This window comes from Oryctolagus cuniculus, chromosome 10 (assembly GCF_964237555.1).
Source record: "Oryctolagus cuniculus chromosome 10, mOryCun1.1, whole genome shotgun sequence".
In the NCBI taxonomy this organism is placed as follows: Eukaryota; Metazoa; Chordata; class Mammalia; order Lagomorpha; family Leporidae; genus Oryctolagus; species Oryctolagus cuniculus.
The window spans coordinates 50,260,887-50,282,959 of NC_091441.1; the positions used below are offsets into that span (position 1 = coordinate 50,260,887).

The window sequence follows — 22,073 nt, forward strand, 5'->3', positions numbered from 1 at the left end:
CATTGCAGCCATCTGGGGAGTAAACCAGTGGATGGAAGACTCTCCCTCTCTCTCTCTCTCTCTCTCTGCCTCTCCACTCTGTGTAACTCTTTCAAATAAAAAATAATAAATAAATCTTTTTAAAAAAAGTTTTGATACTTTTAAAGTGATGATTCCTTTTAGCACCAGGACATAGAAATGTAAAGAAAAGGAAAATGATAGAATTTACTGGCTACTGTTTTGGACTAAATGTTTGTATTCCTCCAAAATTTGCATGTTGAAATTCCAATTTCCAGTGTGACGGTATTAGGAGATATGGCTTCTGGAAGGTAACCAGATCATGAGGATGAGACAAGCATGATTTGTATTAGTGTCATTATAAGAGGGAACATGAGAAAGCTCTCTCTCTCTCTCTCTCTCTCTCTCTCTCTCTGCTATGTGGGGATACAAGACAACTGTTTATAAACCAGGAAGAGTGCTCACATGATCTTGAATCTACTGAAGCCTTGACATTAGAATTCCCAACCTCCAAAGCTGTGAGAAGTGTGCTTGTTTTCTAAGCCACCAAATCTATGCTACTGTGACAGCAGCACAAACTGAATAACCTAATTACAAAACATGAGAGAGTTTAGCGAAAAACGTTGTGACTTTAACTGATAATCGTGGGTCATGGATAAAAAACTGTTTACCATTCAAAGACAAAGTTATTGACTATACATCAATAATGCCAACATTATGAGTTGAGCAATATTGCCCTTAATCTATCAACCACTCATTTTAATGGACACATCTTCATATAGGTGAATATTTGAATCATGAAATTTTCCATATGTTTACAAGAATACAAAGACTTTAATTTGTGCCCTTTGCAATCTCTAAGTATAGACACTAGTGTTTCTAGGGATGCATTTTATTCAGAATGAGAAGAAAAGATCCACGAGAAGAATGACTAGCAATGGAAAACTTGGAGTTAGGTGGGGTCTGCTCTTGTCAGTACCTCATTCCTCTGCTTCAGAGCACCCAGGGATGCACACTACCTGGGGATGCACAGTACCTGGTGTGAAGGATAAGTTGGAAGCATTTGGGAAACAGAGTCAGATTTTCTTTCCATCATTTTCACCATCTGGTACTTTCCCTCTTTTCCCTTCTGCCTCCATCTTCCTTTTTAAGGACCTCTGACTTTCACCTCTTCTTATCTTTCAATTCTTTTTTTATACAGTTTCTCTACCAGCCTTCTTTGTTATTGCTTAGTGTTTTTCTTTCCCTTATGTGAACATCACTAAGAATAGTCTTCACCGCAAGATATGTTTTCAAGAATAAAATACATCTAACTCTATTGCTAATCCTAGACCTTTGAGAATCAGACACAAGACTCAGATATAGAGAATTAATTAACATGCAAAGGACTTCTTAGGGGAAAAGCAGATTAAGGCAGTGGAGACTAGGAAGCCATCTAAGGATGATGGAAGTTAATTTCAAAAGGAGAGAGGGACATAAAGAAGGTTGGGTGGAAGTCTAGACTGCAGTGTATACAGTTTTAAGGAAAACTCAGCAGAGGGAGGATTTGAGTCAAAGTCAGCCTCTTGTTTATTAGTGATGGACCTGCCTTTGCATCCTGGTTGATCTCAGTCAGCAGCTGGGAGCAGCCCATGCGAAGGGTGTCTGCAGCTGGAATGTGGATATGATTTTCAGGGTCTGGAAGCTGCTCTCTGCATTTAAATGTTCTCCTTAGTGTTCTTAGAGCTATGGCCTTTGTGTGTGTGTGTGTATGTGTGTGTATGTATGTATGTAAAATACTCATCCATTTTATTGATGTAGGTCTCACCTTTTGACAAAAGATTTTGGAATATGTAAGCAAAATAGCCTTAAGGGCCATTTGTCAAATTAGAGAATTATCTTTAGATCCTCATTTGTTAAACTGGTGACAATTAGACATATTTTCAGCAAGAAAATGGAGCTATTCAAGGGGCTAAAGGTAAGATATTTTGTACATATTCCAATAAATGTCAGCAGTTATTGCTGCTGCTCATATATTTTCATCTGAAGAGGCATTTATCTGATTGTCAAATTTCTTTTAAGATGTGTATTTGTACAATCACCATAGGAACCAAAGTCTTTTGTGTGCATGATGGTTATTGTAAAGTTAAGGAAAAATCAGGTAAGAAGAAAATAAATACTAAGGAATGTGTTCAGTGCCATGGATTTTAAACTATGTAAATTAGAAATTAAATAGAAATTTTTAGAGTTATTGCTGAATATAATACTTAACTAAAATAAATGTATTCTATATTTCATCCTTTTAAGAGATTAGGCCAATGATAATTAGAGGGTCAAGATTCCCAGGAAGCCAGAATTACATATTTTCAATCCTCATCAATGAATGAATATATCTTGTTATATGTTCAGTGGAGAAATAGCACATCTAAGAAGTCGACTGGTTTAGGAGCCCATTATCATAATGATTTCTGAAAAGTTGTCATTCATTTTGAGGACATCCCAGATTTTGATCTTTCTCTATCCCCATCTTATGATAGTCTTAAAATACTAGCTTCATGACTTTATCTAAGCACATTTATTATTTAGTAAAAATTAGCATAAGCAGAAATGATGAACTAGAAGGAAAAGTGGGGTTTAAATAGGGAATAGTAAGCATTGGAATATGGTTCTATGCCATATTTGGGGAGAGTAATGACCATAAGGCAACAGTTTATAATCAGGTATAGTGATGACAACAGAGAACTTTTGGAGTTGACAGTCTATGTTAGATATCTCAAAAGAAGCACACCCAAAGTGATTGTGTGTGTGTGCATGTAAAGAGATTTATTGTAGAGAATTGGTTCAAATAATTATGACACCAAAAGATATAAAATCTATGTGGTGCTCTGGAGACCCAGGCTGAGAGGCTGGATACCCAGGAGAGCCGATCCTGTGTTCTAACTCAAGTCTGAAGGCCGTCTTACACAGGACGTGAAGAACCGATATTGCAGGTGAACTCTGAAAGCAGTCTACTGGAGAAGTCTCTCTTGCCCAGGCAAAGCTGCATTTTAAAAATTCTGCTCAGGCCTTTAACTGATTGGATGAGGCCCACCCATATTATGGCAGGCAGTCTGCTTTACTCAGAGGCCATCAAATTATATGTTAATCTCATCCAAAAACACCTTCCCAGAAACAACCAGGACCATGTGTTTCTGTGAAAGTGTTTTTGAGCACCCTTTGGTACAGCCAAATTGATATATAAAATGAATCATCACAACACCTTCCAGGTTCCCTAGCTTGGGTAGCAAGAAAAGTTAACTATGTCATGTCCAGCCCACTCTGTTCCATAACAGGGGGCCTGGTCATAGACGTTGTGTACCTCAGAAGAAAGACTTTAGAAAGATATACTCTCTTCTTAGACCTATCTTCCTATATTATTGAATTCAAAGTGCATTTTCCTATTGGTCTTCTTGTTACACAGCATTTTTCTTGTTTGCATACATGCAGTAAATTGCACAAATCGTAGGTGACAACAGAACTTCTCTATTCATATAACCACCATCCAAAGCTATATGTACACATTTTCAGTACCCTAAGAAGACACCTTCATTTTTCTCTTCAGCAAACAGACCCCAGAGAAAAACACCATTTTGACGTCTATCACTGAAGATTAGCTTTTCCTCCTCCTGAGTACTATATAAATGAAATCATCCAGAGTTTTCTCCATTAATATCTGGCTTCTTTCATATTATGTCTGAGACTGTAAAAGAATGGCAATAATCCCTAAGAGTCATAAAGCAGGTTAGCGTTCCATGGTTTTATTTACAAATATAGGTGTCCTCAACTTACAGTGGGGTTAGAGCCCAATAACCCCACAGAGAGTTGAAAATACTATAAAGCTGAAGATGCATTTAATGCACTTAACCTGCCAAACATCGGAGTTTAGCGACATAGTACACTGTAGAGTACCTGCTGTTTACCCTCATGATTTCAGAGCCTACTGGGAGCTGAGACTCACTGCTGATGCCCAGCTTCATGAAAGGGTATTGTACCACATATAGTTCGCCCTGAAAAAAAATCAAAAAGCAAAATTTGAAGTACAGTGTCTAATGAATGTGTGCCACTTTCACACTATGGGAAAGTTGAAAAATCCCATCATAAATGCTGGGCCATGTATATCAACAAAAGAAACAAAGCTCTGGATTAAAGGCCTAATCCAGAAAAAAAAAAAAACAAACAGAGGCCAGAGAGCATCTCAGCACCAGTCTCCCCTCCCCTCCAGTCCCCACAAGGTGACATGATGAAAGCCAGATGTTTTCTTGCATGTGCAGTGGGTTTAGGTCACAAGAGAGGAATCCCAAATTATGAGACTCAGAACTTAAATAAGGTGGCTGTCACATATGCCTCTCCAGAGAAAGAACTTTCTTTGCAATGAAAACAAATCTCTCAAGAGAGGGGTGATTAGATTACTACCCTGGATGTGAACACATGTGTCCATGAGAGAGGAAGCAGACTTCACTGACTTGAAACTCTCTAAGGGCCTCTATCTTTAACACGTAATCTCTACCTTCTAAGGCATGTGTAAAGCACTCCTTTTGCTTAGAATGCCACATCAACCAGAAGCAATGAAAGCCCAAGGAAATTATCTCCCAACAGCACCATTTTTCCCTTGAAATTAATTCAAGTTTTCCCATTTGATAGTCCCCTAATCTTTCTTATAGATGTAAACTATTACTCTGATTTATTTATTTGGAAATTGATTGTTAAGTACTTACCACATGTTCAGGCATGGTAGCTTGTTCTGTGACTACAATAATAAAAAGATTAATGTGCTTCATTTATGCATTGGAAAATCTAGTGCAAAAGTTGTTAATGTGATTTCTATAGATCTTTTAGCAATTTATATATGTGGTGTTCAGATCTTGCATAATCCTTTCAGAAATCTACTTAACACTTTTTAGTATGTTACACGCATTTTTCTGGGGATAGAAACTACTGCCTTCTTTAACTATGTAAAGACGTCTGTCACTCAAAAGGTTAAGAATTGCTAATATTTCCACAGAGATATAACCATTTTTCTTCGATCTCTTGTTTCTTCTAGCTTAATCCAGTCATGAAGTATGATAGTTAATGTTGTTAAGTTCAGCTAAGGGATACTCAGATACTTGGTAAAACATTGTTTCTGGTGTGTTCCTGAGGAAGAGATAAGACTTTGATTCAGTTGTTTAAGTACGAAAGATGTAGTCTCACCAACATAGATGGATTTTATACAAGTTGCTTGAAGGCCTGAATAGATTAACAACAACAACAAAAATAGAAGGGCAAAAACTTTCTCTTCTTGAACTTGAATGTTCTCCTCCTGACCTTGAACATAGGAGCTCCTGGTTCCAAGTATTCAAAATCTAGGACTTACACAGCAACCATTCCTCTATCTCCAGCTCTTAGACCTCAGAGCGGCCTACAAACCACACCACCAGCCTTGCTGGTTTCCCAACTTGCAGACAGAAGTTGGTGAGACTTCCCAGCCTCCTTAATCACCGGTGAGCCAATTCCATACACACAATTCCATACATAAATATTCCAGAGATGCATTTGCTATTGTTTCTGCTTATCTAGAGAACACTGATCAATACTCTACATCTCTAATATCCTTTAACTGTTCCTTTTGCCTATGTCTCATCAGAACAATGAACTTGCCAAGAAATATATAGAAAGAGTAACTGAAAAAGGTAGTAGGTGACTGTAGATGCAAGAAGTAGAGACAAAATATTTGCAATGGGTAATGTCATTTTCCTGGCTACTCTTTCTAGTGTCTTGGTTAAGGAAACACTAAGAAAAATATCTGAGACTAAAAAAAAACAGTAATAAAAAAACTAACACATATTATAGTTGTACTGTTGCCAAATCTAATCCTCCCCACAAAAACAAAAACAAAAACAAAAAACTTTACCATTACAAAACACTCAGACTTGGTCCTCTTTGTAGAACATGTTTATAGAAATCCTCCTAAACTGAACACTCACCTGAATGTGTTCAATTTCTTCTCTTCTAGCATTAAAAAAATAGGTTTAACAAATTGACTCTCCCCATCATTTGAATTTCTGCCTTTTCGGAGAATTTGCATTTTAACAGGGGTCTTGATGAAAAATAATTCTTTGCTGGTGGGAATGTATTACTAATGTTAAGTATTAGGCATTTGTTACAGTCTAGTTGAAAGGGGATTTAAAGATGAGTCTGATTTTTTCTCATACTTCACATAATGATGCTCAAATCACGCAGTGCCATTGTCTCCTTATGTAAGCCTTTATAAAATTCTCTACTTTTCTCATGGAAAAAATTGCTGTTTGAAACAAAATGGCTGTGCAGTTGCAAATGACATGGTGGAAACAACATTTTCCTAGACTTCAAAGATAAAAATAAATGCAAACTATGTAACTATCACTCAATCTAGGGTGACTAGGGTATGTCACTCTCCCAGATGCCCAGTCTGATTAGAGGTAACACTGCGATAACCATGCCTGTGTGTTTTGCAAATCCAAAGTATTATCAATGCCATGATCATGGCACAACCACCCCCATGACCTTATCTAAAACTTATTTGCTCATGATGACAATATTTTTGAAAAGTTTAAAACTTGCTACTTTCAAGAAGCAAGGACTGAAATGTGGTCTTGTTGAACTTAGGCTAACAAATGAGGAGGTTGAAGGAAGGCAGGGAGGAAGAAGATTTGAGGACAGAGGTTCTGCTGATTTGTGATGTGCCATAGTTGCTTTCCCTGGAGGAAAGATTACAGTTAGCAGGCATCTTTGCAGTGCAGCACTCATAAACACAAAGGTTTGTTGCTCTGCTGTATATCAATATCAGGTTTCAAACCAATGTGAGAGTATTTCCAGGGTGGCTTCATTAGTCAAAACAGTGGAGAAGGACAACAATTCAGTCACAAAGATATATGAAGTCAGTATCTGAACAGTGTTATCTTTGTAGCAGGTTGGTGATAATAACTTTCTGGACTGACAAGTGTATTTCACCTGGTAATCTATACACTAATAAATTTAAGACTGTTAAAGGAAAACAACTACATTCAGTGCTATTGAAAGTAGAATGCAATATTTCATGGACAGCATTAACATTGAACAATGCCTGACCTATTGCAGCCCCACTAGTTCACAGTTTATAGTAATGTCTATGAAAAAAAAGAGAGAGTAATAGCAAAAAGTAATTAATTATATTCTTTGGCATAGAAGATTGCCAGTTAGGTCAATTTCTGTTGTAATCTCATCTTTGTTTAGAGAAAATTCTATTTTAACTGACTGCTTTATGGCTTTCCACTTGATAATTTCTCAGTAGAGAATGCCATGTTATGGATCAAGATGAAAATAGTAGTATAATGCTAGTTACTCTTTTGGATATTTTTTGCACCTTATTTTCTTATCTTATTACTTGAATATGCAGTGTATATAATTTTTCTTTTAATCCAAAAGTTTCATACATGCTTTCACTGATAATGGTTTTGGTTTATATAACACAATTTCTTTTTTGTTATTATTTTTGACGTTTTGCCACATTCAATTCAAATGTAGGCATGTATACATACACATGTATACATTTTTTCTTGAAAATAAATATTAATATCACAAAGTGAGAGATGCATGAAAATTATCATAACATGGGGAAAGAAGAACACATTTTCATTTACTTGGTGTGACTTAGTAGAAAAACAACATATAATCCACCAGAAGGAGGTGAGAGAATGGGAAAGACAGTATTCTTGTAGTTGGTAAGAAAGTAAAGCAAACACAGGCATGGGGAGAACCTAACTAATTTGTGGTTTCTTTTTCCTCCCCATTCCTATCAAACTATGTACTTTAAAAATTTTTAAAAAGATATAACATTTTTTAAAAGGTTTGTTTATTTTATTTGAAAATCAGAGTTACACAGAGAGAGAAGGAGAGGCAGAGAGAGAGAGAGAGAGTGAGAGAGAGAGAGAGAGAGAAAGAGAGAGAGGTCTTCCATCCACTCAATTGGCCACAACAACTGGAGATGTGCCTATCCGAAGCCAAGATCCAGGAGCTTCTTCTGGGTCTCCTTTGCAGGTGCAGGGGCCCAAGAACTTCGGCTAACTTCTACTGCTTTCCCAGGCCATATCAGAGAGCTGGATCAGAAGTGGAGCAGCCGGGACTCGTACTGGCGTCAATATGGGATGCCTGCACTGCAGGCGGCAGCTTTACCCTCTATGCCACAGCACTAGCCCTAAGATATGGCATTTAAATGACTAATCTATACCATAATTGAGCTGCAAACAAATAGAGAGCTAATAATTTTGTTTTGGTATTTGAAGAGCACAAATGAGAGTATCAAATTTAGTGTTTCCAAAAGCAATGAACCCGTTAACAATACTTTTTTAGCTTTCCATGAAGACATATTTTTTTTTATTTTTTAAAAGATTTTATTGATTTGTTTATTTATTTGAGAGGTAGAGTTACAGACAGTGAGAGGAGAGGGAGAGAGAGGTCTTCCTTTCATTGGTTCACCCCCTAAATGGCCGCAACGACTGGAGCTGCGCTGATCGGAAGTCAGGAGCCAGGAGCTTCTTCCTGGTCTCCCACATGGGTACAGGGGCCCAAGCACTTGGGCCATTTTCTACTGCTTTCCCAGGCCACAGCAGAGAGCTGGATTGGAAGAGGAGCAGCTGGGACTAGAACCGGTGCCCATATAGGATGCCGGCGCCTCAGGCAGAGGATTACTGCGCCATGGCGCCAGCCCCGAAGACATGTTTTCTTTTTTTTAAAATATTTATATAAGGGGGACAAATTTTATGTATTTAATACATAATTTTAAGAGCATAATACTTCCTACCCTACCCTACCCATCCATCCTCCTCCCTCTCCCCTCATTTCTACCTCCCTGTTCCTTCCTTTCTTATATTTCTTTGATTTTTTTCAATGACATGCTTTCAACTCTTCATAATCACAAATAACCCTCCACTACATAAAGAATTCAACAAGTAGTAAGTAGAAAAGCTATTGCTCCTCAAGAGTACAGATAAGAGCTATACACAATAATCTAATCTTAAAGTGCCAATTTTGTTCACATTTTGCCACAAAAGTGGTCTTTATATTTTTTTCCTAAAATGTACCATGAATACAGTTAGGCTTGAAATTCTAACATGTCAACATAACACGAAAATATGGGGAAACTTTGTATCAAACATGAAGTCCTAATTACAGGGTTCGAAGGTCAAAAAATGACCTTTATTCACTGATTACTACTTTGAAAGGAAATAGTGAATCAGTGTTCCCTTAGATGTAGCCCAAAAGGTGTTCTGGTTGAGAAATTTGAAAAGCTCTGTATGATGGGCTTTCTAGATTTTTACTCATATCTGTGACTCTCCAAGTTAATTTATAGAGCTTTGGGTCCAGTGCTGTGGCACAGCAGGTTGGCACAGCAGGTTAACGCCCGGCCTGAAGCACCAGCATCCCATATGGGCTCCGGTTCGAATCCCGGCTGGTCCACTTCTGGTCCAGCTCTCTGCTTTGGCCTGAGAAAGCAGTAGAAGATGGCTCAAGTCTTTTGGCCCCTGTACCCGCATGGGAGACCCAGAGGAAGTTCCTGACTCCTAGCTTCGGATTGGCTCAGCTCCGCACATTGCAGCCAACTGGCGAGTGAACCAGCAGATCGAAGACTTCTCTCTCTGTCTCTCCTCTCTGTGTAACTCTGAATTTCAAATAAATAAATAAATCTCAAAAAAGTTATAGAGCTTTAACTAATAAAGTAGCACATTACTTTTTCTTGGCTTCTAAGAGAATCATTCTAGGAGGAGTGAAAACTACCACGAGTCATTCAGTGCTGTACTGTAACTAATTAAGAATGTAAAGGTGGCATTCTAGTCCACAGATGGTAACTGCATTTTGGTTGCACAGTGAGAGATTAGAAAAGATTAGACTGAGATTCAAACTGAGTTCACTCTTGTGGCCTCTACTGCTATGCATGCAACTTGGATTATCAGAGAATATGACAATCAGCCCACAGGATGGTTGTAAATTTGCCATTTTTCAGGCATGACTTGGATCAGGTCATTTTGATTGAAGGAATCTAGTAAGTAGAGTCTATAAAAGTTAGAGAGCAAGTCATTATTTCCTGCTTTAGTATGTTAGGAAATTTTCTTTGAGGCCCAAATTTTACAAAAAATTTATATTATATCTATATTTGCCTTTTGTAATACTAATTCAATAAAGAATTTCCAGATTTTTTCTTAATCTGTAGCTCCTTTCTTTTACATCTTATATATAGAACCATAAAACGTAGAACTTTCATAGATCACTTGATTTATTCATGGCTCAATAGAACCACAGTCCAGAAGTTAAAAGCCATTGTCCTAGAGAACTTGGACATATATGATTTGTATCATTGCCTAAACATAAAAGGGACTCTGTATTTCACAGAATCTTTTGGAAGAGGTAGGCAATAGGATATTTTTCTCATTCTCTGCCTTGAAATTACATTTCTTAGACCACTCTGAGATCCAATAAGGTCATTAATTGTCCCTTCCAACATTCTTGCCTTTCATGGCTCAACTACAAAGAAGGGAGGAATATAAAGTTCGTATTTCAGCATTCGATGAATGTGATCATTATATAACCTCAGAATGTCACTTTAGGCTCTTCTTGCCTTCTGTTTGTGATACTGTGTTAGCTAATGAGCAAGACTAAATGAGCTTTAGATGGTTTTGTAAAGGAGGGACAATTTGCTTTGTCTTTATTCTTTTTATTCAGCTCTTTCATTCTCTTTGGTGCACAAGAAGTTGTTGGGCATGACTAAAATTCTGTAATATAGTAATGAAACAGTTTGCTCATGAGAAGTAAATAAGTGCTTGGCAATTCAACCAAAACAAATAGAATCATCTGAGTTTTGTAATAGAGTTTTAGCTTCAGATACCACATCAAAATCCACCTGCCTACTCAACCTCAACCATCATAATTTTACTTCTCTTGTTATTTTGTCATTGAAGTGCTCTGGTTTTAAATCAAATGAAAACCAATTTCAAAAAATGAGAGCAAGATTTGCAATCCAGTTCTCTCTGATGAAAATATTTATATAAAATTCACCTCTGTAATTGAAAAGCTATACAAATAATTTCCATCCTTGATTTACTGTAATATTTTTGTTATTAATATGGAAAACAGTTCAATCTAGACAGAAGAAGAGGAGATTTTATTTTATGGTAAACTTGGGTATAATTTTAACAGGTTCTTGGAATGTATGTACACCAAACCTTTTATAAATTAACTTCCAAGCTGAGTCTTTACAAAATTTGTATTGAGTAAAATTTCAAATATACAAGTGCACATGCAAAACTAGACAGAATAGTATGATTTTGTGATCAATATTTAAACTGACATCGAAGTTCCTAGTGGACTTATGGTGATCTAGAAAAAGAGTAGACTTACTGCTTCATTTCCTTTTTATTCTTAGTTCCTCTCCAACCTTGTTAGATTTGAATTTAATTATTTTGAAACTATAATTACTATGATTCTGTGTTTAACTTATTCACTATGTACAACCAATGTTTTTATGCTGTCTTCTCCATATCTGAGTTTTTATAATGCTTCATCTCTCCTCAGGCAGGTAGTTTACAAGCTGAGAGTACTTTGGCCTGGGAGCTGTTAACAAAGTTGCTAACTTGTTGGAAATGTTTGTTGCCTTTAATTTGAATAGGAGTTGGGCAGTACAAACTAATGGAACACTCTGGTGCAACTTTGCATATATTGATTACAGTCTCCAGGAATTGAAAGCTGCCTTAGAAACATCTATATCCAACCTACTTTTGAGGCTTTGTACACTATTTGCTTTTCTTGACACCTACTTATTATCTTAGTTTTGGGCAGCTAAAACAAAAATACCACACTTCTGGAGGCTGGAAGTCCTAGTTTAAGATGCCAGCAGAGACAGTGTGTGTCTAGTTAGGGTGCTATTCCTAGATTGCCTTATTATCCTTTTATCCACATTCACATAGGGGAGAATGAAACGAGACAAAGCAGTATCTCCAACATCATTTTCTTTTTTCTTTCTTTCTTTATTTTTTAAAGCTTTACTTACTTATTTATTTGAAAGGCAGAGTTACAGAGAAGCAGAGGCAGAGAGAGATAGAGAAAGAGAGATAGAAAAATCTCCCATCTGCTGGTTCACTCCCCAGATGGCCGGAGCTACACTGATCCAAAACCAAGAGCCAGGAGCTTCTTTCAGGCTCCCACATGGGTGCAGGGGCCAAAGGACTTGGGGCATCTTCCACTGCTTTCCCATGCCATAGCAGAGAGCTTGATCAGAAGTGGAGCAGCTGGGACTTGAACCCTCATCCTTATGGGATGCCGGTACTGCAGGAGGCACCTTTACATGCTACACCACAGCACCAGCCTCCTCCCCCCTTCCTTTTTAAAATTTATTGTTCAATGTGAATTAATGCTATAACTAGTACTGAAACAGTATTTTACACTTTATGTCTGTGTGGGTGCAAACTGATGAAATCTTTACTTAATATATACTAAATTGATCTTCTGTATATAAAGATAATTGAAAATGAATCTTGATGTGAATAGAATGGGAGAGGGAGCGGGAGATGGGAGGGTTGTGGGTAGGAGGGAAGTTATGGGGGGGGAAAGCCATTGTAATTCATAAACTGTACTTTGGAAATTTATATTTACTAAATAAAAGTTTTAAAAAAAGAAAAAAATATTGTATTTATTTGAAAGGCAGAGTTATGGGGGATGGGGACACACATACACACACACAACACACACACAGATCTTCCATCCATTGTTTCACTCCCCAAATGGTTGCACTGGTTGGACTGGTTGGGGCTGGGCCAGGACAAACCGAGGAGACAGGAACTTCTTCTGGGTCTCCTATGGGTGGCAGGGCCCAAGCACTTGGGCCATCTGCTATCTTTCCAGGTGCATTCTCCCAGGAACCAGATTGGAAGTGGACCATCCAAGATTCCAACCAACAGTTACATAAGATGTCAGCATCTCAGATGGCACATTAATCTGCTTTGTGACAACTCTGGACCCGCTATCATGTTTTTATTTTTCCTGTTTTATTATATTTATTTTTAATATTTTTATATTTAAGGAATTTATTAGTACATTAGATCACTGGGGTCACAGCAAATGGGTGATAATTACTCCAATATTCATCATCAATGGTGACCAACTCTAACATTCGTTAACTCTCATCAATCTTCACATTAACGTCATATTAATATAAAGGGAAAGAGGGCCAGTGCTGTGATGCAGTAGGTAAAGCCACTGCCTAGGATGCCAGCATCTCATATGGGCACCAGTTCATGTCCTGGTTGCTTCAGTTCCAGTACAGATCCCTGCAAATGGCCTGGGAATTACTTGGGCCCCTGCCACCCATGAGGGAGACCCAAATGAAACTCTTGGTTCCTTTGGCTTGGCCCAGCCCTAGCCATTGAGGACATCTGGGGAGGAATTAGCAGGTGGGAGATCTCTCTCCATCTCTCTCTCTGTTTCTGTTGCTCTCTGTGTACCTTATTTTCAAATAAATAAATAAATCTTCAAAAATTACAGAGAATAGATTCCGTGTAGTTCATAGATGCAATTCTAAGAACATAGTGGCCTTTTGATTATACACTAAGCTCACTCACAAGGAGTCTACCATCATGACCAAAATTACTTTCCAAATGCCCCCAATCCTAATATGATCACATGGAGGGTCTGGATTTCATCATATGAATTTTGGGGGTGGGATAAGATACACATGGATCATAGCCCTCATTATCTTTGAATGAATTGTTAAATTATAGTAAATTTTAAAAAATGGGTTAGATGATTCTGTTTAAATTTTTCAGTCATAGGTTGTGCCTTTTCAATTTGAAGATTTCAGATTTTTTTCTCATTTCTGAACCATTCTCACTCATGAGCTTGCTTTGCTCTTTAACTGTTCCATTTGTTCCACATTATTCTTCAGGAACATCAATTATGGGTTACTGGATCTCCATATCTTTCATATCTGGGAATTTTCAAATAATCATTTTTATTATTATTCTTCATATGACTTTCACATCTGTCATGGTTTAATTTTCTCTTAAACTTTTTCTGAGTCATGTCAACTCAATTTTTTTATTATCCATGTCTTATAAATTCTTCTTTGAATTCTCATATGTACCCTATATCTTTTCTGGCATTATCACGCTGTTTTCAATTTCTTTGAGACCCAACAGACTGAATGATTTCGTGATATAAGTGGGGTTGTTGTGGTGTATGGTAGGTGAGGTTGTGAAAAATTCCTTGCTTCTCGGCGATGAAAGGTTTTTCTATTTTTATGTCTTATTGTTCACAGTTGGTTTTAGAAAAAAGAGAGTAGCATTTCAAAATGCCTTCACTCAACCACTGAACTTAAAGCCTCTCAAAGAAGTTTAAATCCAAACTTTTATACTATTCTGTAGCTATGAAGACTTCATAGACAGCCATGAGGAGGAGTGATCTTTTTCCTCTGGGAATGATTATGTTCTCAGAGCAAACTAGTTGTTTCTTTTTCTTTCTCTCTCTCTCTTTTTTTTTTTTTTTTTGACAGGCAGAGTTAGTGAATGAGAGAGAGAGAAAGGTCTTCATTCTGTTGGTTCACTCAACCTACTCAACCTAATGGCTGTTACGGCCAGCACACTGCACCTATCTGAAGCCAGGAGCCAGGTGCTTCCTCCTGGTCTCCCATGCGGGTGTAGTGCCCAAGCACTTGGGCCATTCTCCACTGCACTCCAGGGCCACAGCAGAGAGCTGGACCAGAAGAGAAGCAACCAGGACAGAATCCGGCGCCCCAACTGGGATGCCCCAACCGAGGTGCTGGCGCCGCAGGTGGAGGATTAGCCTAGTGAGCAGTGGCGCTGGCCAAAGAGTAAACTAGTTGTAAGAACTAAGAATATAGGGTTATTTTTCCAATTCTTCCAATCATCTTATCCCAGAAAGAATCACTTCCCTGATGCCAGAAGTACAATCATAGGAGAAAAAAGAACCTATTCTTTGTGCATGTAAGAGAATGATGGCATGTACAAGTCAGCAGTTAGAATGAGACCCAAAACATGGGGCTAGCTTTGACCACTTCACACATGTTACAATGTGAGCTTTTACTGTACAAAGTGTTGAAATATGAGCAAAACACATGGGATATTCTCTTTCTGTTTAAAAAAAAAACAAAAAGTTGGCCGGTGCCACGGTTCACTAGGCTAATCCTCCGCCTGCGGGGCCAGTACCCCGGGGTTCTAGTCCTGGTTGGGGCGTGGTTCTGTCCCGGTTGCTCCTCTTCCAGTCCAGCTCTCTGCTGTGGTCCGGGAGGGCAGTGGAGGATGGCCCAAGTGCTTGGGTGTCGCTCCCCCTCTTTGTGGAGGAATGACACAGGACCCTGCGCTGTTCTTTTGGCTGCTCGGCCCTCCCCGGGTTTGCTGCTGGTTCTTCCCGGGTTGGCTACCGTCCCTTCCACCTCCGTGGAAGGGCGGTTCCCCCTGCCACTTTCCCCACTTCCGCGGGGGAGCAGCACACCGCCGGCCGGCTCTCTCGGGGGCTGCACAGGTGTTCCTTCAGATAGATGTTCCCCTTAGATGTTCCTGGTGCATGTTGTCTCTCTCCTCCTTTATAGTCCTCTTCCACCAATCCCAACTCTGCTACCCACACGCCGAGTACGCTGCTCTCCTCCAATCAGGAGCAGGTCCTGCTGTTTATTGGTTGAACTGGAGGCAGCTGTGTAGAAGCTGTTTCCTCCTCTCCCAGCGCCATATTGTGGGAGAGCAGATGCATAGAATAAGTCTTAATTCCAGTAACAGTCTAGTCAGAGTTGCTCCCCACACTTGGGCCCTGTACCCGCATGGGAAGCACCTGGCTCCTGGCTTTGGATCGCGCAGCGTGCCAGCCTAGCAGCCATTTGAAGGGTGAACCAATGGAAGGAAGACTTCTCTCTCTCTTTCTCTCTGTCTAACTCTGCCTGTCAAAAAAAGTAGCAGTGGGCATTAGCCTCATGTTCTTGGGATGATCACATCCCATATGTGAGTGTCTGTGTTCAAGTCCCAGCTCTGCTCCTGATTCAACCTTCCTGCTAGTGCATGTCTAGGAGGCAGGGGGGATGCTTCAAGTGGTTGGGTCTAGATCCTGGCTTCTACCTGACTGACCATTGTAGGCATTTGAGGAGTGAAGCAGCAGGTGAGAGGTATCTCTCTTTTTGTGTGTGTTGTGCATGTGTGTATATGTCTGTTTCTCTTCCTCTCACTCTTCCTCTCAAATAAATTTAAAGAAATGAAGTTTTTTGCGGATAAGAAAGTGGCTAGGAGCCTTTCCAGGTATTTGCAACAGCATAGGAATAAAATCTGGATGAAAACATTGAGCAGATTTTACATTTCTCAAAGGACTTTATTTTATTTATTAAATATTTAACTCTGTATTTCAGTAATTTTCACAATGTCTAGGAAACAGTGGTTCTTAATGTTAACAACAATAACAAATGACATGACTAATGTTTGAATGCTAATTTGTGCCAGATACTGTGCCAACCATTTGATGTGCATTATCGCATATAATTCTCACCCAGAAAGAACAACTTTTTACCTTTCCTACTAGGGAAACAAGCTCAGAAACATAATTATCAAAAATTTCACTTCTGTTGAATAGCTTAAGACAAGACTGAATCCAGGTTATCTTACTATCTAGTACATGTTCAACCACCATGAAAGGAAAGATGGAGGAAGAGAAAGAAAAAAAAAAAGAAAGGAAGCTACAGAGGAAGCACTGTTAATATATGTGAGAATGTGAAGGTACTGCACATTGTGGTACAAAAGGTGAAGGGTTGATGTTTTTCTAAAGCATGTTGTTTGTTTGAGAAAAAGAGAGGCCGAGACAGACCAACAGCACTCCCATTCATTGTTTCACTCCCCAAATGACACAAGAGCTGAGGCAGAGCTGGTCCTAAGTCTGGGACCCAGGAATACTCTCTGGTCTCCCATGTTGGTAGCAGGAAGCAAACTACTTAAGCCATCACCAGTGCCTCCCAGGGTATTCAATAGTAGGGAGATATGAGTGGTCAGTGGAAAGCACAAGTTTGTCGGAGAGACTTGCACTAGAGGTACAATAAATAGGAAATACACCTGCCTCAACGTACATACAAAAAAGGGATGAAATGCCAGTGTCAGCACGTGGCAGTGGTGAGACCTCTGTGGATATGAGCTTAGTCAAATCTGATGTGGGAAAAGTAGTTACCTTTCCAAGGTTCAGTGATGTCTCCATTTCTGCCTTTCTCGCTACCAATCATTTCCTTTTCTTTTTATAAATACATGATTATGCATAAGGACAGATTGCTTTATTATTTTATTACCAATTTTATTGAGATATAATTGATGTATAAAAACTAAATATGTATTGTATCATATTTAATTGCTTAGAATATGTCTATATCTATCTCCATCAAACAATTGAAGTAATAAACATATCTTTCACCTCAAAAATTTTCCTTTTATAACTTTGTGCTTTGTTGTTGTTTATTTTCTTTATGGTAAGTATACTTACCAAGGACTATACTCAAAAAATCCATAGTCCATGATGCTGTTTTATTACCTATAAGCATAATTCTTTGCAGCAGATCTCTAGATGTTTCCATATGCATATCTAAATCATTATTCCCATTGAACAACTCCCCATAATTGCATATCCCCATAAGCTAATATCCCCATACTCTGGCACCTACCATTCCACTCTGCTTCTACAAGTTGGACTATCTTAGGTACTATATATATTGCACAGTATATGTATACAGTGAAATATTATTCAATCTTAATAGAGAAGGAAATCCTGCCATATATAACACCATAGATGAACCTGGAAGACATTATTTTAAGTGAAATAAGCCAATCACAAAAAATAAAAAAAAAACAATAATTTTCTTAAACATGTGGAGAAAGTATAAACACAGAAAAAGTATAACACAAACTCAAATGAACCAAAATAATCCTTGAGAACCCAGCTTGACTGGTCAAGAATAGCTAGCTTCAACAGGCTTCAAGTTTGTAGAATGCAAATTATGTAGATCAAAAGAACTTAGCCCCTTCCTCAGTCATTTTCATTATACTATGTATAAGTGTGCATCTGTGTGTGAATCTACAAAACCATCACATAGTCTAGACTAGAAAAACCCAAACAGACAATCCTCAGTAAATATTTAGCGTTAGTGCTGATATTACTTACGAGAAAAGTATTCTGTGGGTCTAGACAATGCAGTTCCAGCTAAGAAGAGATCAGTTGGGTGAATCAAGAGGGCTGTTCCAGGTCTGGCTCTTCCTCTGTGCTGTGGAGTAATGTGATTCCTGTCCCCCTCAACTGCTCACTATAGGGGGACAATTCTCTTTCCCTACCTACATTTGAATCACTGAGTCCAAAGCCCATATAAAAATAGCCTGAAAAGTCAGAATTTGCACTAAGAACTTGAAGAAACTCTGTGTTCCAAATCTTCTTTGTTGTGTCCTCTGATATGAGCCTGTCCTGCTTGGATGCTAGTTCTAGTCTGTTCCTACCTGCTTCCCTTGTGTCTATTTCTATTTCTATTTGATTCTTGGGAGACAAGGCTTGAGGTAGCTCATTAACACCCATAACTAGATATTACCTCTATATTCTACATATAGAAAAGTTATCTTACCTTCCACTTGTTTATGATCTTCTTCAGGGGTTGAATTCCTTATTTTTCTCATTTCTATGTTTTCCTTGTTTATATAACCTCATTATAACTATCCAAGTACCAAGTTTTAAAATTAGGCAGAAATTGCCTCTGAACCAATTATGAGATATTTCAAATAATGATGAAAAATGTGTATTATGAAAAACCATTTTGCATTTCAAATGTTTTATCACCAAAATAATCTTATTTTAATGCCATTTTCATTAACTTTTGAAGAGTGCTTACACATCAATATTAAAATTCCACTATGTCCTTTTCTTTTACATACAGCCATACTTGCATTGAGCTTATTAAAGATAGGTTTTAGGGGCCAGCTTGTGGTGCAGCCTGTTAAAGCCCTAGCCTGAAGCACTGGCATCCCATACAGGTGCTGTTTCGAGTCCTAGCTGCTCCACTTATGATCCAGCTCTCTGCTGTGCCCTGGGAAAGCAGTAAAAGATGGTCCAAGTCCTTAGGCTCCTGCATCCATGTGGGAGACCTAGAAGAAGCTCCTGGCTCCTGGCTTCAGATGGGCTCAGCTCCAGCTGTTGTGACCATTTGGGGAGTGAACCAGCAAATGAAGACCTCTCTCTCTCTCTCTCTCTCTCTCTCTCTCTCTCTCTTTCTCTATCCATCTCTACCTCTCTCTATAACTCTTTCAAATAAATAAAATTTAAAAATCTTATAAAAAATAAAATAGTAAATTTTGGGGGCTAGCACTGTGGCACAGATGATGTACTATCAACAAAAGTTCATATTAACTGATTCCCAATTGTAGCCAGCATATAATGAATGAATAAGAGTCATAGTAGTCCCCTAAACAAATAAATAGTTGATGTAAAGAGGGAAAAAATACTGTGGTTTACAGAAAATGAAAGAAAACTGAAGAACTTTTAAAATGGTTATTCCAAAAAGTAATGAAATACAAAATCTTAGTTACTGATCTATAAAATTTTTTCTAACACTAAATTGCATAGAAATACTTGCATGATTTTGTACATAGATGTACAGAAAAACAAGGGCATTAAGTGGAGTTTTCTTTTAGTGGCAATTGGAAGTAACAAATATCTTTCCTTTTGGAAATAATTAAATAAATTAGGATATATTTAAAGAAAGGGTATCTATTTAATAGCATGAAGTAGATCTCTATGTGCAATAATGATGAAAGGAGTCCATGAGCTAACAGGAATTTATTTTTCAAGCAAGTTGTTAACTTTAAATGACATGATTCTATTCTCTATATAATTCAGGTTTTTATACTCAGGAAAGTGCCTATGATTTTGAATTAATTAAAGATGAAGATGTTTTACAAAACAAAAGTAAAACATTCTTATATTTGGTGTAGGGTTAATGATTTTAACATTTCTTTAAATGTTGATATACATACACAGATTCTGAAGGCTATTCTTGAAAATGTTAAAAATGGATGTTCTAGGGAAAGTGGGAAGAAACTTAAGGAGATTTAATTTTCACTTTTTAAAACTCTAGTCCTCAAAGGCATTTCATTAAAAAGGAATACTGTAGATAAAGCAGCATTCTTTGAACACAGCTACAGTATCTCTCCCATCGATGACCTAGGAATACATTTCTCTTTATCTCTTTCTGCTTCATAGACCCTTTTTAATTCCTTGACTTATGAGACACACATAACAAGACAAGTAACTAGAATGCAATATATGTGTTACAGGACTGCAATTTGAATTCTAACTGTAGCTGGCATAGGACAAAATATAGCAAAATAATGCATTTCAGTTCTTTGTAGTTGCCTTCCATATGGTAGATAGAGATGTATAGGACACATGAGACTGCCAGATTTATGGCTGCAATGACTTAGACCCAAGCTTTGTCTGTCCCGGAAGAGTTGGTGTTATCCAAGTCACTTAGAGTCTATCAACATGGCTTAACAGCCTTGCGTTAAACCATTTCTATACAGAGCAGCTGTTTCTTCCAATTTGTCTCCCTTGATTCTAAATACATGTTCATATACACAGAGGTCCATGTGTTTTGACTTATCATTTAAGATGGACAAAGGTGTTGTACATATATAAAATATTATTTTCAAAAATTGTTTTAAGCTTAATACCTTGAACATGATTTAAACTGTAGATGCTTAGTGTTTTCAGTGGCTTAATGTGATAAAACCCACCTGTTATTTTTGGCTGCTTTATTTAGACCATCTGCTCCACAAAGAATGAAAAGCTCAACAGTGGATGGAGAATTGTCTATTCGTGATGTGTCAATAATTTATTTATTCTCTCTATCCAAGCCTTCAGGCCATTGCAAAACTGTTTATTCATTTTACAACACAAGGAAAAGCCAATACTTGGTGTTTGGCTTATTAAAAATCATCATAGGGAATTGTATTTTTTGTTAATTCATAGTTTCCTACTTTTGCCTATGTTCAAATAGCTTGCCAGATGCATTTATTTTAAGGACCCTGATTCACTGTTCCTTCTGTTTTAGGTTGGAATATCTGTTGAAGAGTTATTTTTGGTAATGCCAAAAAACTCACATATCATAAACAGCCCATGTGTTTAGAAGAGCATCACAGTTTCACTACTAAGTTAAAATGGAATCCTGAGTACAGATGGCAATTAGGAAACTCAGGTACTTTTGCCACCGACAACTTTTAATTGTTAAGATGATTTTGCAGTCTTTATCCTAATTTTTTGCAACGTAGGATACTGGAGGTTACCTCTTACCTTTTCTACTTCATAGCCACAACATTGCTCTCTTCAGGATTTCCTCTCACATTTTGACCATTTTTAACAATAATAATAACAACAGCTAGTATTTATCAAGTGCTCACTGTGATTCAGTAAGCCATTTAACACCTCTTTGTGGACAGTGGCTAACTGCATGTCTGGCTAGTAAACTTGAACTTGATTTCTAGCTCCTTGTTTCCAGTTCCCTGTGGGGTGTTTTAGGATTGCTTAAGTGGAAATGGATATAATATTTTTTAAAAAATTATTTATTTATTTGAAATACAAAGTTACAGAAAGAGGACACCCACCCCCCCCCCCACACACACACACCAGAGAAAGAGAAAGAGATAGAAAAGAGAGTAATCTTCCACTGGCATCACTTCCAAAAATGGCCACAATGGGCCAGGTCAAAGCCAGGAATCCAGAGCTCCAGCTGGGTCCACCTCATGCGTGGCAAGACTCCAACCAGTTGGGCCATCTTCTGCTGCTTTCTCAGGTGCATTAGCCTGGAGCTGGATAAGAGGTGGAGCAGCCGGGACTCTAACCAGTGCTCATATAGGATGTTGGTATCCCAGGCAGTGGCTTAAAACACCAGCCCCTGGAGCTAATACTTTTTGTGAGTACCTACTAAATGTCAGACACTTGTTGGGCATTTTACATGTTAGCTTGTAACAAATCCCCCCATAAACAACTTTATTCTCATTTTAGAT

General features: G+C 38.1%; 1 long non-coding RNA gene across 3 annotated transcripts in view; it reads left to right on the forward strand.

The window, feature by feature from the left end:
- The window catches only part of LOC127492300 (uncharacterized), a 76,159-nt gene that overhangs the window by 49,042 nt on the left and 5,044 nt on the right, over positions 1-22,073 (forward strand). For 2 of the 3 annotated variants that reach the window (XR_007921499.2, XR_007921500.2), the window contains one exon: positions 21,122-21,265. The exons of the other annotated variant lie outside the window; for it this stretch is intronic. This is a non-coding gene — a long non-coding RNA (uncharacterized lncRNA). The remainder of the gene's footprint in view (positions 1-21,121; positions 21,266-22,073) is intronic. 3 annotated transcript variants of the gene reach the window in all.